We start from the raw sequence: 12,212 nt of genomic DNA, 5'->3' as shown, positions 1-12,212 counted from the left end.
CTCGAGGAGCCAGCGGGGCCTTTCCAGTACAGCCCACCTTATCAGAGACTGGATTCGGTGCTGGGGACCCCTCTGCCCGCAAGCCAGGTCTTCCTTACGCGGGGCCTGTTGAGTGAGTCATGGCCGTAGGACGTACATGAGGGCTTTGGGAGAGGCTCAGATGGGGTCTTCCAGTTTGGCTCTCCGACCCTAAAATTGGGTAAGCAGTTGGAGGCTGCTCTCGGTGGGTGCGAGGCCGGGGGCCACCTTGTGCCGCACCTTGAGGGGAGTCTGGCTGAGCCACTGTCGCCACGAGAGGGTGCGGTAGGGGCACACCTAGTAGGGGCACCCTGTGAGGGAGTCGTGCATGCAGGAGGCAGTGGCGATTGCTTTACGGGCAGCGTGTCGCATCCGGTGCATGCGATGAGGACGAGCAGCGGGGCGGCCTAGGCCGCAAGTTTGAGGTAGCTCCGGTGGCCCAGGGGAAGGATGAGTCTGAGGCCGACTACGCGAATTGTGATCCATGAAGATCCTAGCCTGGAATTGCAGGGGGGCGGCCAAGCCATCTTTCATGTCTTTCTTTAAACAGTTAATACAGGTCCACTGTCCGGAGATCTATTTTTTTTGTGAGACTCGGTTATTTGGCGATGGGCTCGGTCGACTGAGGCAGCCCCCTGAGGAAGGACTGGGAGACCTATGCAGTCGATTCCCAGGGGCTGTCTGGTGGCATTTTGGTCCTGTGGAGGTGGAGGGTGGCGACAATTATTATTTTCTACAACTGCTCCCAATAAGTAGTAATGATCGTGTCGGAACCTGATGCTGATCCGTGGGTACTGTGTGGTGTGTATATGAGCACGGATTACAGGATTAGGAGAGTTCTCTAGCAGGAGATCACCAATCTAGCCGCCCAAGGTATCCTGATGGTGATAGTTGGTGACTTCAACTGTATCCAGAGTGTGAGTGACAAGAGGAAAGGTGTAGGTTTCATGGATAGAGTGGACAGGAGGGAGTTTCATGACTATATGTCGCGAAACGGCCTGGTGGATCTAGGTTTCTCTAGACCATGGTTTACCTGGTGCAACAATCAATCTGGCAGTGCTAGGGTTTGAGAGCGATTAGATAGTGCTTTTGCGTCCCTAGACTGGATCCTTCGATTTTTGAGGATTCTAGTATTATTTCGATGCTTACAAAGCCATTGAGGCCATATGGAAGTGCTAATGTCATTTACGCAAATGCATATGTACATAAGAAAGAAATGATACATTCTCGATACGCTCGATACATACTCGATACATTCATAAAACATCATGGATACAAGATCAAAACAACTCTCAAGAGTAAATTTCGAGATAAGGGTTATAGTAGAGCAAGAGAGAAAACTTAAAAATTGATTATGATAAAGTTTCAAGTTAAGATTACCTTAAAGGGTAATTCTGTAATTTTTACTATTAAGAGAATAAAATCTTATTGTGTCTAGCATCCTAATTTGCTCGGAATATCATATTGTTGTTTTAATGTGCATAACTAACCTTCAAAGTACAGAAAAACATGCTTAGAGTCGACCCCAATTAGTTTGGAGTCGACCCCGATACATTTGGCACGCCTTTGGAACACTTGGCACAGAGTAGGAGTCGATCCTAGAAGAGATGGAGTCGACCATGGCACGTTTTAGAAACATTGTGGCACATATGGCACAGATGAACAGTAACTCGGGTCGACCCCAGAAAAGCTCGAGTTGACCCCAGTCCCCAGCTTCAGCCACTGCAAAAACAGCTTTCTGAAATTGACTGAGAGGGCCGACCCCAGAAAAGCTCGGGTCGACCCTAACACGGCTGACAACATAACGGCTAGTTCTGCATAAGTACTTTTTGAGCTCCCAACGGCTATAAACGGCTAGTTTCTCCATTCCAACGCTAGAAAGTCATTTTTGGAGGTTGGAGAAGTATTTAAGAGCTACTATTCATCAAAGGAAGGCATCTTGGTGGAAATTGAAGTATACATTCAAAAGAAAAGAAAATCCAAGAGAGTTTCATTCATTGCTTCATCTCAAAATCTGAAAGAAGGTGGCTGAGCAGAATTCAAGAGACTTCAAGAGCTCTACCAACCCTTGAGGAGTGAAACAATCTCAGCAAAGAAGAGAAGAGGATCTTCAAAGCGATAATTATATTTTAATCCCTTCTTGAAGTGCATATTTGTTATATTTGCTCACTTAGGAGCTTTAAGCTTTATATTTTTCATTCATTATAAGATTTGTGGTGAGCCCGTAAAACCAACGGTGTAGGTTGTTGGTGAGCCCGTAAAATCAATGTAGGTTGTTGGTGAGCCCGTAAAACCAACATAGGTTGTTGGTGAGCCCGTAAAACCAACGGTTAGGTTAATTGATGATCTCGTAAAACCAATTGTAAGAATTTTTGGATTGTGAGTCCGAAAAAACAATCCAACTGTAATCCGAGGAGTTATAGTTAATTTCCAAAAAAATGCTTGGAGAGTGGACGTAGATGCTTTGGGGTGCACCGAACCACTATACTTGATTGTGTTTGCATTGTGTGCTTCTTGGTTTATTTTCTTTACTTAAGCAATTGCTCTAGCTTAAATTCTAAAAGTAACTTAATCACAATTGTTTAGAGCTTTACTACTATTGCTTCCACTGCACCTATATTATCACATAGGCCAAACCATATTCACTTAAAAATTAATTTGAGGCCTTAAAATTTAGAAAACCCAATTCACCCTCCCCTCTTGGGTTGTCACCTTGGGCAACAATTGGTATCAGAGCAGGTACTCTATAATTTCTTGCCTTATGACTTTGACCTAACCGTCAAAGAGCCAAAGATCATGACAACTCAAATAGATAGTTTTTTAGGAGAGGGACAATTAATTGATAGACCTCCACTATTTAATGGTATAAACTACACACATTGGAAAGCACGCATGCGCATTTTCATTCAAGCACATGACTACGATTTATAGATTATCATAGTCAATGGGCTACACACAAACACTAATCATGATAAGAAAATGACTCAGCAAAATGCAAAAGCCATGAATATTCTATATTGTGCATTGGATGATAGTGAACTTAACAGCATATCTTTTTGCATAACTGCTAAAAAAATATGGAGTATGCTTGAAGTTAAACATGAATGCACTAACATTTCTAGTGAATTTGAAACTAGCTCCAAAGAAGAAGAGTAGCAAACTAAAATTGAAAATCTATGTTTTGTGGCACATGAAGATGAGGTATGTACTCGAATACAAAGTGATTTCTCATTCAAAAATCAAGTACATACTGAAGCTCAATCTGATTTTACATTTGATGAACTTCATGATGCTTTTTCTGATTTATACTTAGAACACAAGAAGCTTAATTTAAAGAATAAGAAGCTTCGTTTAAAGAATAAAAAGCTACATCTAAAAATGTCAGAATAAAAAAATTCTACTGCTGAAATGAAAGACAAATTAAATTCTGAGATGAACACTTATGGTTAAATTCAGAAGAATTGATTCAAAAAAATCAAAATTTAATTGAAGAAAATTAAAACTTAAGTAAAAAAGTTAACCAACTAAAATCTTTTATTAACAAATTCACTATAAGTTCAGAAAGATTAAAAACGATGTTTGAAAGCCAACATGCTATTTTTGATAAATCAAGACTTGGCTGGACTTCTTTACTTAAACCCCTAAATAAAAAGGTCATCAATTCACCAAACAAACCATCAAATAAGATAACTTAGTTCAAACATGAAAAGATTGGGCATAACAACTTTGCCTATAGTTCCAATACTATTAAAACAAATGGTAAAGTTGTTACTATTAAACAAATTTGGCTTCCAAAAGGAACTATATGCACTAACCATCAAGGACCCAAGCAAGTTTGGGTACTTAAAATGAAAATATGAGGGTGTAGATATAGGTGTGCCAAGTTACCCATGGAATAAATGGAACTCTCATACAAATGGGTGCGTTGACACATAATTTAAAATAAGTCTCAACTTATTCATTAAATCTAGTATCAGGTTTAACATTCTACATCATATATTAAAATTACGATACTCTCTGCATCAAAGCTTTAAATGCCTTATATGTATGTTAAATTTTTATCTCAACAATCTTAGCATAAATTTTTTCTAGTGCTTGCATGATAATAAGAAAACAATGAATGAATATGTATAACCTTCTCCTTTAAGTTTTTTAAAATCTAAATTTCTTCTCCAGTATAAATATTTGATGCCGATTTCATGCTAAAACTTTATTGAGCATAATACTTATGAAATCTTATGTTATCCTTTGTGAAGGTATGAATGTAATTCATCATGTTATTATTATACCATTCATTCCTTATATGATTATCTGAAATGTATTATGATTTGCTTTATAAGTCTCATATATGCATCATAGGTTAAATCATAATCATCTCAAATTGGTTCAATCATAAATGATTAATGTGTTATGATCATAATAAGAAACTTACTTAAAAGTTTTTATAATAACAAATCGTCTTCCCTCTTACAAGTAATGCTCAAGACTATTCTAAAATTTAAAATCAATAAATCTGATCATTAAAATATTTCATTGAGTATAATCATTGTATCCATGATTAATATCTTTCTCTAAAATTATCTCGAACTCTGCTGATTATTTTTAACCTATCATGTTTAATCTGAGTATAAAAATCTTTTAAAGCATGAATATTAATTCCTTTGAACTATCTCTCATAAGTCAAAAATAAAATCTTATATGCTCTAAAAGAAGATTGCTTATCTCTCTGAAACATGATTACTTGTGTTAAAAGCTGAATCATAATCAGAATTTTGATAGAAACAATTGTTTAAGATAATTTGGTTAAAACATAACTTGTATATCTTATTAATAATTATCTTAAGTAAATAAAATCTAAGCTAAATTGATTTTGAAAACAAGAAATTGATTTGACCTTAATGAATCTTCCTATTGCCTAACATGCGTGTCCTTGAACCTTCTTACTTAATGAAACTATCTCTTTAGTTTAAGTGACTTGTGCTTTCTTATATTTAGGCAATCTCTTGAGTAGACTCAATATTCAATTATTGTCATATCTTATTTTGAGTCATCTAGTTAAAAAAAAAATATGTTGTATGAATGTTTTGTATCTTGAAGAAACTAATGATTTTTCTTCAAGAAAGAAAAAGATTTTGCTAATAATGCAGGATCTATGAGCAAGAAATGAGAGATTTCAACTTGAAGGACACCTTCACGTAAGATATAATAAACATTCACATGCAAACAAGAGAGAGAATTTTCTTCAGCCAAAAAATTTATACATAAGAAATCTAGTAGGTATTTGACTTGAAGAATGCAGAATGAATCGGTAACTTCAGATACCTCTCTTGTAAATTAACTGAGCAAAGTCAATAACTTAAATCTGATTGTGGCATGATTAAAGTCTTTAATTATTAATTTCTTGATATCATGCCTACAGATGTATTGACTAACTTATGCTTTTGGAAATTATTTTATGGTTTGCCTAAATTGAAATATACCTTTGCCTATGTAATGCATAACCATGAAATACACAAGTTTATGCTTTCAATTTTGATTTAAAATAACTTGTGATAAACTATGAATTCTTGAGCATAATGAAAATATTATTTGCATGATATACATCTATATGATACATTAGATTATTTTTTTATTCTGCTCTTTCATGTAAATTACTTGAGACTAACAAAAAGAGAGAGAGATAAAGAAAAAAAAATAAACATTATTCAAAAAAAGTAAAACCTAAGTAAAAGCAAATACTCCTATCTTAAGGAAAAGCAAAACAAGCATAATATATTCGGCATATTTGTGAGACTTGTGTGAGCATTCTTTTGGAAGAAATAAAATCCGTAATTAATTATATTTAAACTGGGAGAATTTGGAGTGAATATTTTTAAAGGGAACGGTTTAACCTTTCTATATTGCTCATCATAGGAATGGTGTCAATGGAAAGGCTAGTGGTAGTACCCGACACTATTTGACCCAACTATTCGGTGTAGGGTATATTAGGGACGGTATAAGAAGAAGGCTAGTGGTAGTACCTCGTGCCCCTTCCAACTCTACCGGATAGGGAGCAAATAGAGTATAGAGCATAGAAAAGTAAAACCAAAAAGAAATGAAGATCAAAATGTTCATTGGCTGCTTAAAGAAAGAAATTCATAAAAATAAGGAAATGAATGACAAGATAAATAAAAATATATATAAGAAGGATTGTTGCTCACATTGATAATTTCAGAGTAAAAACAAATGAAACTAACGAAATTTGGAAAAACAAATGAAGTTTCAATCACCTTAAAGCACACTTTGACATGCTTGTTCTTAATGCTTTAATATATAATGTTATAACTTAATGCATATTATGTCTTGCATGTGACATGATGATTTGAATTATATATTTAGATAACAAATATCTTCTTTAAAGTATAACTTGTAATGCTCTATGCTTGAACAACTTGTTTGAAACATATTTCTACCAATAGCAATTTTATTTTCCTTTTATGACATTTATAGTTTGAAATAGGCTTTAACTTTGCACACAAGTTTTTGCTTCACCTTTGACTTCGAAATAACTTGTATTTCAAAGCCTAATGAAAATTGTTTTCACTTGCATTCCATACTTATCAATGATATTTTTGATTTCTCTTGTACCCTTCTGATCAAAACTTTTCTTATTAAATTGGTTCCAATGCTTGAATATTTGAAAAATTACATACGAATTCTTCTAAAGTATTTTTGCAAGAAATTTCAGATTTGTCGTTCATGATCACCTTTGAAATCTAAAAGTTGAATATATTTGCAAAAAGGAGAAGAGAAGGGCACTTCTATTTTAATGAATATCTTCAAAAAAAAATAAAAGAAAAGAATAATATGAATTTGCAGAATATATTGATTCTAATTTATCTTTCAATTTGCCTAATATTAGTACATAATGTCCTCCAATTTGTACCAAAATACAATATGAATTACAAAGATTCTGGATGTGCTCTAATGTTTTTGAAATATGTGTTTTCAATCTTATTAATTTAAGATGAGCTACAATGTAGAAGATACTTATCTCAAATTATAATCTTGAAAGGTTTCTTAAAATTTTTTATAAAATTCAGAATCTGATTTTGTAATGAAGGTTTAAACTTAATTTAAAAATACTTCTACTATTGCATTTTTGTAATTTTTATTATATGCTTCAATGATTGCATCATTTTGGAGAATAACTCAATATGATTTTCAGATAAAAACTACAGTATAAGAAAAATAGAATTAATTTTAATGCCTTTGTTGTTTGCTCCGATACACATCTGAAACATATCATTTTTTATCTTATAAGTTTACTGAAATTAGTCTAAATAATGTATTTTTCAATGATCTTGATTGCAAACAAATATTTCTAAATATATAATTTTATTTTGATATTAAAAAGATTTATTGTGCTTCATGTATACATTGCTGAGAAACCACGACTAAGAAATTGAAATTTATAAATATACACTTGATAATCTTTTATATATATATTTTCTTCTGCATAATTAATTGCTTCTATCATTAAAAGGAAAAAGCTATTTTAAAGGAGAGTGAATGATCCTAAAGCTAGAAATATTTCAACTCACTCAAATGATTCTTAAAAGAAAGAAAATGTAATTGCATTTGAAGAAAATTTGAGCTTCAAAAGAATTATTTTTTGATTAAGTTTTCAATACATATTCTCAAAAATTAAGAGGAAGCACAACTTGTTCTTGAAAGATTAAAAAGTATGATTGCTATAAATCTTGAAAAACTCTAGATCACTCTACATTCTTGATATCACAAAATTTTAATTTTATTCACAATTATCATTAAAATCTGAAAATCAATAAAAGAAAAGAATGTTTAAAGAACAACGCATCTTTTGAGGGGGAGCTTTAAATATTCAATCCATTTGCATTCTGCATCTTATTCAAAAGTTACTTTCATTTGATGCATACCTTGAATGTTTTATGTTTGATTCATGATCATTACCGTCAATTTCGAAATTTAACTATTTTACTTACAAAGCATGAATTGATATCAAAAGCCTTATATAAGTGAAAGAGAAATGAATATTCTTAAAGCTAAATCATTAAAGATTACTCTATGTAAATTTGGCAAAGGACTTTTAATATGCTTTTAATGTCTAATTGGTTTCAAACTGATATCAATTTGAGCATATTTTGGTATTGAACTTTGTGATTCATTGAATATCTTTTAAAAGTTAGATTTTCATCTGTACTTAATTGGTAAATCATTTATTTTGAAAACTAATTGAAAAAAATTTCATTTGTCTTAGTATTGGAAATTTACTTTGGAATCTACTAATGAGCTTTTATTGGCTTACACTTCAGTGTTTCAATCCTGAGCCAATTTATGTTAATTGATTTTGATGATATGATCTTTAAAGGAGTAAAAGAAAGTCTTTAAAAGAGCTCTAAAAGAACTTTTAAAACTTTAGATTTTATGTATGCTCTAAGATGTATCATAAATTGCATGAATTTATATTTTGGTATCTGTGCTCCAATACTTTTATATTTTGGAAGAACCTTGAAATCATTAAGAATTAATAATTCAACATGATCATATATTTTTCGAGTATAAAAGTTTTGATATTTATCTGCTCTTATTCTATACTCTAAAAATTAATTAGATTGCTCTCATGTTGTTACATACTTAATATATTGAAAAAAGATTTTAAATGAAAAAGATTTCATATGATATTAAAGATTTTTTTTAAAAGAAGGGGTTGGATTTTCATTCATACTTTCTTTGAATATTATTTTTGATACTCTTTAAAATAACTTAAGAAAGATTTCATCTACACTTGATTTGAAAACTATCTTTGGAATCTATATTTAGGGATCTCTTTTGGCTCGTATCTCAAATGTCTCATTCTTAAAGCCAAACTTTTTCATCCTTAATGTTTCATTATTTTGCAATCTTCTTGATATTATCAAAACAGAAGAGAAATTTCTGAGTATATGTTCATAATGCTTTATGTTCTGAATTGAATATAAATTAGCTTAGATTGAAATATGTTGATTATGTTAAAGTTGATTAACTCTAAAGCATTATCATAAAATATGTTCTTAAAGTGTCTCCTAGATTTTATATTTGTTTTGACATGTATTTACTCTTTGTGATAGTTTGTATTTCTTCTCTAAAATGCTGTACTTTTGGCATAGATGAAATACAGTATTTCTCTTGAGTTATGATCTTTTTGATTGTCCTTACAATGCTATCTATTTCATTGTTATTCATTCTTTTTGATGATAACAAAAAAGGAAAGAAAATATAAGAGAGAAACTAGAAGCAAATTCTATAAGAAAAATTATATAGGGGAGAATATGAGCATCAACCTTGAACTAAGAGGCATATATTATGTACTTAAGGGGGAGACATGTGACAAAAAAAAATCTAAATTTTGACAAAAAAGAAAATCTGAATTTTGACATATAATCATAGATATTTTTCTTGCCTCGATACATAACATGAAACTCTTGTTTTGGCACAAACTTTTGAAAATTTTGCCTTTAATGATATACAAGAGTAAGGGGGAGCAAAACTGAATTTTTTTTGACATTCATTTGCATAAGATAGCGAAAACTTTTGGTTCATTGATACATACTCTAAATTGGACTATTTTGAAATTCTACAACCAAAAGCATGTTATAAATGTTAAATCTAATTTTTCATATGAATGCCAATTTGTTTATACTCAATGTTTTGTAATAATCAAAAAGGGGGAGATTGAGGATTCTAGTATTATTTCGATGCTTACAAAGCCATTGAGACCATATGGAAGTGCTAATGCCATTAACTTAAATGCGTATGTACATAAGAAAGAAATGATACATTCTCGATACACTCGATACATTTATAAAACATCATGGATACAAGATCAAAACAACTCTCAAGAGTAAATTTTGAGATAAGGGTTATAGTAGAGCAAGAGAGAAAACTTAGAAATTGATTATGACAAAGTTTCAAGTTAAGATTACCTTAAAGGGTAATTTTGTAATTTTTATTATCAAGAGAATAAAATTTTGTTGTGTCTAGCATCCTAATTTGCTTGAAATATCATATTGTTGTTTCAATGTGCATAATTAACCTTCAAAGTGCAGAAAAACATGGTTAGAGTCGACCCCAATTAGTTTGGAGTCGACCCCAATACATTTGGCACGCCTTGAAACGAAGTGGTATGCCTTTGGAACACTTGGCACAGCATAAAAGTCGACCCCAAAAGAGATGGAATCGACCCTGGCATGTTTTGGAAAAATTCTGGAACATCCTGGTGCATATGGCACATATGGCACAGATGAACAATAACTCGGGTCGACCCCAAAAAAGCTCGAGCTGACCCCAGCTTCAGCCACCGCAAAAACAGCTTTCTGGAATTGACTGAGAAGGCACAGATTTCCTCAGGTCGACCCCAGCACGGCTGACAACATAACGGCTAGTTTTGCAGAAGTATTTTTTGAGCTTCCAACGGCTATAAACGGCTAGTTTCTCCATTCCAACGGTTAGAAAGTCATCTTTGGAGGTTGGAGAAGTATTTAAGAGCCACTATTCATCAAAGGAAGGCATCTTGGTGGAAATTGAAGTGTACATTCAAGAGAAAAGAAAATCCAAGAGAGTTTCATTCACTACTTCATCTCAAAATCTGAAAGAAGGTGGTTGACCAGAATTCAAGAGACTTCAAGAGCTCTACCAACCCTTGAGGAGTGAAACAATCTCAGCAAAGAAGAAAAGAGGATCTTCAAAGCGATAATTATTTTTTTATCCCTTCTTGAAGTGCACATTTGTTATATTTGCTCACTTAGGAGCTTTAAGCTTTATATTTTTCATTCATTATAAGGTTTGTTGGTAAGCCCGTAAAACCAATGGTGTAGGTTGTTGGTGAACCCGTAAAATCAACGTAGGTTGTTGGTGAGCCCGTAAAACCAACATAGGTTGTTGGTGAGCCCATAAAACCAACGGTTAGGTTGTTGGTGAGCCCGTAAAACCAACGGTTAGGTTAATTGGTGATCCCGTAAAACCAATTGTAAGGATTTTTGGATTGTGAGCCCGGGAAAACAATCCAACTGTAATCTGAGGGGTTATAGTGAATTCCCAAGGAAATGCTTAGGGAGTGGACGTAGGTGCTTTGGGGTGCACCGAACCACTATACTTGATTGTGTTTGCACTGTGTGCTTCTTGGTTTATTTTTTTTACTTAAGCAATTGCTCTAACTTAAATTCTAAAAGTAACTTAATCACAATTGTTTAGAGCTTTACTACTATTGCTTCCACTGCACCTATATTATCACATAGGCCAAACCACATTCACTTAAAAATTAATTTGAGGCCTTAAAATTTAGAAAACCCAATTCACCCCCCCTCTTGGGTTGTCACCTTGGGCAACAATTTCCTACCTGCCGAGTCAGTCATTTACCCTGGATAGCATCGGACCACTATCCCTTGCTGATTTCCACTTCATCGGAACCTTGTCATCACAACCCCTTTCGCTTTGAGAAGGTTTAGCTATTGTACCCCCAGTCTTGGGATATTGTCTGCGACGCATGGCATGTCCCGGTGCAGGGAGATGCAATGCAATGGGTCTCGCACAAACTAGAGTTGACCAAGAGGCGTCTTTGCCGATGAAACCGCGAGGTTGTGGACAACATTTTTTGGAGATTGGAGGAGGTGGAGACTACGATTGCTGCGTTGCAAAGGAAAGAAGACCTAGGAGGCGTGCTCCCGGTGAATGATATGGTCAACCTTCGAGGCTTCTAGCGAGTCACCACTCACTACTACGACAGCATGAGATCTTCTGGCGACAGAAATCTCGGGTTCAGTGGGTAAGTAAGGGTGATCGTAATACTAGATTTTTTCATCGGACGACGGTTATTCAGAGACAGCGGAGCATGATCCACTCATTGCGAGATGGGTCAGATCATCGGATGAAAGGTGAGTCTGCCGTCAAACAGGTCTTACTTGACTTTTTTCGTGCCAGATGGATGGAGGATGGAGACTCGGATGATGGAGACCACCTTCCGAGGGTGAATGTGGGTATTGATGATGATAGGAATGCAACTCTGGTCCAACCGGTGTCGGTACGGGAGGTGCAGGAGGCAGTCTGGGCTATGGTAGCAAACAAGGCCCCGGGACCTCACGGTTTTCCTCCTTTCTTTTTTCGGTAGTATTGGGGTATCATTCAGGGAGCTGTGGTAG

The sequence above is a fragment of the Phoenix dactylifera genome, chromosome 11 (assembly GCF_051530095.1).
Source record: "Phoenix dactylifera cultivar Ajwa chromosome 11, Ajwa_hap1_PhDact_Kaust_v1.1, whole genome shotgun sequence".
Classification (NCBI taxonomy): domain Eukaryota; kingdom Viridiplantae; phylum Streptophyta; class Magnoliopsida; order Arecales; family Arecaceae; genus Phoenix; species Phoenix dactylifera.
This window is presented reverse-complemented; position numbering follows the sequence as displayed.